Raw genomic sequence first — 6,149 nt, 5'->3', positions numbered from 1 at the left:
CAGCAGTTTGAGACCTGAGTGCCGCATGACGGAGTGAGCTCCCATCTCTGGTTCCAGCTCCTGCCAACCTAGCAGTTCGAAAGCAAGAAACTGCAAGTAAATAAATAGGTACCGCTTCAGTGGGAAGGTAACAGTGTTCTGTGCAAAAACTGGAAAAAAGGGGGGGGGGACTCAACCCAAGATAACACTGCGAACCAGAAGGGTTAAGCTACCATATATATTATAAAAATACAAAATTTATTAGGGTGTACACATATTAAAATATATTCGGGTTAAGGCTGAAACGCGTTTGGTCCTTAGTTGGAAAGTGTTGACCCCATCATGTGTATTAATATGTGATATGTTTTTATTACTCTGATACTTGAAATTTTTTTTAACCCGAATATATGTTCGAGCCCCACCGCGGTCGGAGTCAGCTCCCGACCCGATGTCCCAGCTCCCGCCCACCCAGCGGTTCAAGAATGCCCGTTAAAGGGTATGATAAATGGGTACCTACCCTTAGTAGGGTAGGGGCACCCCCCTCTCCGAGGCGTGTGATGTGCGTGTGATGTGCGACGTAGGACCATCGGAGGAATCGACGGCAATGGCGGCAAAACCGGCGGCAACTATGGCGGAGACTTGGAGCAGAGCGGAGCGGAGACGAGGCGGTGCGGCAGGACGCGGCGAACGAAGGCCAGTGGGAAGAGCAATCCCTGGTGGCCAACATCGAGAGGCAGTGGAGAATGCTGGCCGTCGCAGCACAGAGGACGCGCGGAGACGTCATTCCCCGGCGCGGCGGGGCCGAGTGGACATAGCCGCGGACGGAGTAGACTGACTCGTGCGCTAAAAAAAGGAAGGCAGCCGCCCGCCCGGAAAGCATCAGAGAGAGGCAAGACGTCCCGCTGGATTGAAAAAGCAACATCTGCAGCCGGGGAAGCCAGAAGCCGGAGGAAGAAGGAGAAAAAAACGCCGCCATCACCTGGGGTGCTGGTAGGATGACCCAACCCCTATATGAAATGTGGCCATAGTTAGAAATGTATAATGGGTGACTAGCACCACATAACTTGTAAACCGCCCAGAGACCCCCATGGGGGTTTAGGGCGGTATAGAAATCGAATAAATAAATAAATAAATAAATATATGTGTACACCCTAATAAATTTTGTATTTTTATAATATATATGGTAGCTTAACCCTTCTGGTTAACAGTGTTCCGTGCACCTCAGCATCTAGTCATGCTGACCACATGACCACGGAAATGTCTTCGGACAGCGCTGGCTCTTCAGCTTGGAAATGGAGATGAGCACCGCAACCCTAGAGTCGGATTTGACTGGCTTTTCAGGCAACCATAGCATTATTGGTGAGCCTTTCAAGACTTGGTTTCCTTAACTTGAAGGCCAAAACAGCCCAGGAAAAGGTCCCATCCCAGTCCTCTGTCATGTCTCCTGATGGAGGAGGACTCGTTTGGAACAGGCAACTGCGGAGGAGGGGGAGGACTTCTGCAAAAATGAATATTTATTAGTAGATTTTGTATGTGACTTGATGTATTACTGACCTTCATGAATTCAACTGTGTCCAAATATCAAGGTACACTATTTCAGAGATATCTGAATAATGACAACCTTTAATGATAGGGTGAAGACTGGATCATCAATCTGGGAACGTCACATTTTCCTTTTAACATGACGGATATATCATCAATAACTTGAAGGTCCAAAGCTAACCATCTCGAAAAAGGATTTGAGGAATGAAAAGTATGAGCCTCCTCAAGTATGGACATAAATAAATTGGCAGTAACGGCACAGCCCATAGCCATACCCTGAACCTGATAACAAAAATTGTTTCTGAAATGTGGGGAAAAAAGGGTATTGAATAAAAACCCTAGAAAACTCATTAATCAAAAACGAGACAGTGATGTTGAATTTGCTGGATCGCTTGTTTATTTGGGCAGTCCAAAGTATATACTGTACTGTAGGGGTCAACCTTATACTCAGTTGACTAGATGTCAACTGAGTATAAGGTGTCCAGTTTAGTATAACCTATGAGGCCCTGAACCACCTAGTAACAACATAGCCAGTCATTTCACTGCCCATATGTCTTGCTAGTCCAAAATCTGGAATCACCAGTTTACAGTCTTTACTTAGTACTAGGTTTCCAGGTTTTGGTCCCACTTATCTGTGCCTGGAGAATGGATATACTTTAGGCCAGGGGTGTCAAATATGCGGCCCAGGGGCTGAATCAGGCCCCTGGAGGGCTTCCATAAGGCCTGCGGTTGAGTTGGCCATCTCCTGCTTCCAGTTCCGCTGCTGCTGCTGCATCATCACTTGCTTTGCCAGACTCTCTCAGTCGCTCAGCCATCCCATGTTTCCCCCGGGTCCTAGACTCAGAACTCTGAGCAGGAGATTTCTGTGGTGAATGTCAATAAATCAAAAGTAGGTTTGCAGCTTACAGAGCTGATGTTTTAAGCGTGTTTTTATTTTTAAGTAAAAAAAATATTTGTGTTTGTGTCCTTTATATCTCTCCTAGCTGGCATTACATTTTATGACACACATGGCTTGGCCCAACAAAGTCTCATTTATGTCAGATCCGGCCCTCATAAGATATGAGTTCGACATCCCTGCTTTAGGCCCTTTAACATCTGATAGACAAGGAACGGGATCCTATCTTCAAATATTCTCATGCTTCATTATTTGACTCAAGTCCATTCCCATAGCTGGCATGACGAGGTGGAAATCATGAAATTTCCCAAGTGATGTTATGCCAACTTCTCCAGGAAATTCCTGGAGACCCAATCCAAGTTATCTACCAAGGAAGTTTGGGTGTTTGTGGCTGTGCGTAAGTTCTATACCAGTCTATACAGAGGTCAGATGGCCAATGAGACGCTCGCTATATCCCAGGAAGTGAGACAACACGCTAGTCCTTAAATAAATGTTGTCTTTACTAAAGGTTTCTGCAGTCATACAAAATCGGAATCATACAATTTCATACAAGCTCCTTAGTTACAATAGTACATCAGAACAATTACAGCATAGAAAATAACAAAAGCATCAAAATGGGGAAGACACAATGGGGCACGGCTATACTCATCTGAGGTCCAGCTGAGGAAGAACTCTCCTCCTTGGAAGGATGGGCAGCCGAAATGCAGCAGCTTGTGAACTCCAAGGCACACAGGTAGGACCAGCCAAACCACGTGTGAGCTCTCTGGGTCGCGACTCCCGGAGAACTTAAGTAGTAGAGTCACTTGTAGCACCTTAGTGCACTGCTATGGGGAGGGTGGGTTAACCAGAGAGACAAAGGAGAGTTTCTCCTTAAATAAACTCTTTTTGGGGCATGTGCTATCCAGCCATAAACTATCAAACCCGTCCTCTAAACTATCACTACTGGATGAAGAGGGGGTGACGAGGGGATGACGCTCTCCTGAGGGGTGGTGGCAATATGCAGATCCTACTCCTACATCAAAGGTGCCTTTTGGCAAGGTGTGAATCTTCCGTTCCCATGGACACCCTCTTGATTTGCAGATCTGGTTCCTGCTCCAAAGCCATAAACGCTATTGTCTTTAGATCTCCAAACCAGATTAAGGGAGTAGGGTCACTTGCTCTTTCCATTCCAAGAATGCCGGGGTTCGCTGGGGATTTTCCACAGCTCTCCAAGTGGGTGCAATGGCGCGGTGTCTTCTCCATCCCAAAGAGTCATGGGATACATTCCAGGGACGCACATGGTCCGTATGTGCAACGGCAGGCCCAGGCCAGCCTATTTCTAGGCAAGCATGAGATGCAGAACAAAGCAACACACAACATACAGCAATCCCTGAATACATATTGCATAGGTATTCAAGCTAGAGACACACATAAGCAGCATCACCACTATACAGAAATACAAACATAAGCTCATATCGTTACAGTGACATATCTGGACTGAAGACATCTAGTACTCCAATTATGTCTTGATACTTCATATTTTTCCGGAGTCCTAATTCCTGGTAGGCTCATTTGCCAAAGACTTCATATCAAAATGGGTGGTACAACTTTTTGATGGCCACTTTGGTTCCATTTTTTCTTGTCAATATCACACCTAGCTATATGCGACTGATCTCTTCGGCTACGGGTCCTTGTGGCATTCCTTCACCTCCTGTAGGGTTTTTGTGAACTCCTGCCAGTTGAAGCCTTTCTTAGGAGAGGTCATGGCGGTGTCTTCCCTGGTATGTAATTCTTCTAAGGTTTCATTGTCCCATAATTTCTTAGCTGCTTTTCTAAAATTCCAGTTGTCTTTTCTAAAATGAATGCTCGCCTTTTCCTTTTATTCAAAGTGACATAAGGATAACAGGCATTCAATGATTATATGGACACAAAATTTAGGACATAATATTGAATTAGATCAATGGTCCAAAGTATAAAAAACAAATATAAAATATACCAAAGCTATTTCATATAAAGAAAATTTATATAAAATGTTTTATAGATGGTATATCACACCAGACAGACTAGCAAAATTTTATCCTAATATGTCAAATGATTGTTGGAAATGTAAACAAAATGTTGGATTTTTTTCATATATGGTGGACATGCAATAAAAGTAGAAAATATTGGGTCTGGATACATGAGATGTTACAAAAAACCCCACTAGAAACAAATATACCTTTTGTACCAGAATTGTTTTTATTGAATATAATACCAGAAAGTTACAAAAAAATGGATGCTTATATGATCATACATGTGGTAACGACTGCTAGAATCTTGTACACTAAATATTGGAGAAAAGAAGAAACACCATCAAAAGAAGAAATAATTTATAAACTTTTGGAAAACGTCTGAGATGGACAAATTAACTTTGCTATTACAAGGCAAGAGAGAAGATACTTTCGAGAAAACATGGGCAAGACTCCAGGGGTCGTTTCGTAGAAAAAGAGCTAGGGGAACTCATTAGCATAACTCATTAGCATATGCCATACCCCCGACATCAGGGGCCCAGCAGTGGACCTACAAGGCCGGCAGGAGTGTGAGGAAGGCCCGCCAGGGCCCTCCCTGGCCCCAGGCAGGCAGGGGTGGGGAGAGGCGGGGAGGAAGCAACTTACCCTCCCTCTTTTCCTGCCTCCTCCTGGCTGAATGAGGGCCGGAAGCGAGGCGGCCAGAAGCAGGGGGCCTTCAGTGTGGGCCCCCCCCCGCACCCCCCCCGGGGGAACTGCGTTCCCCCACTATCCCCCCCCCCCGAATCGACCTCTGCAAGACTCTATAAATGGATTGAGTGGTACCTTAAGTGACTCATGTTACAACCATTAGAAAGTACAAATAGAAATAGAAACTTCAGTTAGTATATGTGCATATATCAAGTAATAGGTGCCAAAAAAAATTACTGCGGTATAACAAGGGAAACCTTAAGCACAACTAATGGATTGTACTCCTGCTTGATGTTTTGTTTGTTTTGTTGGTTTTTGTGTGTTGGTGTTGGTATTATGTGTTGGGAAATAATAAAACTTCTATAAAAAAAGGATAACAGGGGCATAACCTGCAATTCAGAATCAGGAGAGAAAATCTGTACAACAAACAAAATATGAATAAATATTAAACACCCCCCTTCGATATCTTGAGCCATCCTGGATCCAGTCGGCCAGCTCGGGTTGTCAGTGCTGGTTTGGGAAATTCCTGGAGATTTTTGGGGTGGACCCCGCGGAGGGTGGGGTTTGGGGAGTGGAGGGACCTCAGTGGGGTACAATGCCATAGAGCCCACCTTCCAAAGCAGCCATTTTCTCCAGGGGAACTGATCTCTGTTGCCTGGAGATTAGTTGTGATAGTGGGAGATTTCCGACCAGCACCTGGAAGCTGGCAACCCTAGGGCCAGCTTGTCCAAGGCTGCAAGCCCAAGAACTCTTTGATTCTCGCCATTTGGCTCACATCCAAGGCTCCCTCTAAGCTGTAGAGTCCTGTGAGCAAAAATTCTGCGTTGTGAGCTCCTGGCATTCAAATTATGAGCGAGCGATTTGTCTGCTGCATCAATTAGTTTGCTCTGGAGCCGTCCTTCCTGAGCTGAGACAACAAATGTGCGAGCCAGAGGCTAAAAAACTGTGAGCTGGCTCACACTGTGTCCTGTCTAGCGTGGGCTGCAGCTGAGGCAACGCTTCCAGGTGTGAGTCAACGCAGGACCAGTGAGGAGAGCTTAAATCATTTTTATTTAACT

At 45.2% G+C, this 6,149-nt stretch overlaps 1 pseudogene; it reads right to left on the bottom strand.

Moving 5' to 3' along the window:
- Nucleotides 1-1,535: 1,535 nt before the first annotated feature.
- Nucleotides 1,536-4,160, bottom strand: LOC107110645 (annotated as a pseudogene).
- Nucleotides 4,161-6,149: the final 1,989 nt, after the last annotated feature.

This window comes from Gekko japonicus, unplaced genomic scaffold (assembly GCF_001447785.1).
Source record: "Gekko japonicus isolate JY-2015 unplaced genomic scaffold, Gekko_japonicus_V1.1 scaffold3834, whole genome shotgun sequence".
NCBI lineage: Eukaryota > Metazoa > Chordata > Lepidosauria > Squamata > Gekkonidae > Gekko > Gekko japonicus.
The sequence above is the reverse complement of the archived record's forward strand: the minus strand, read 5'-3'. Positions and strand labels throughout refer to the sequence as shown.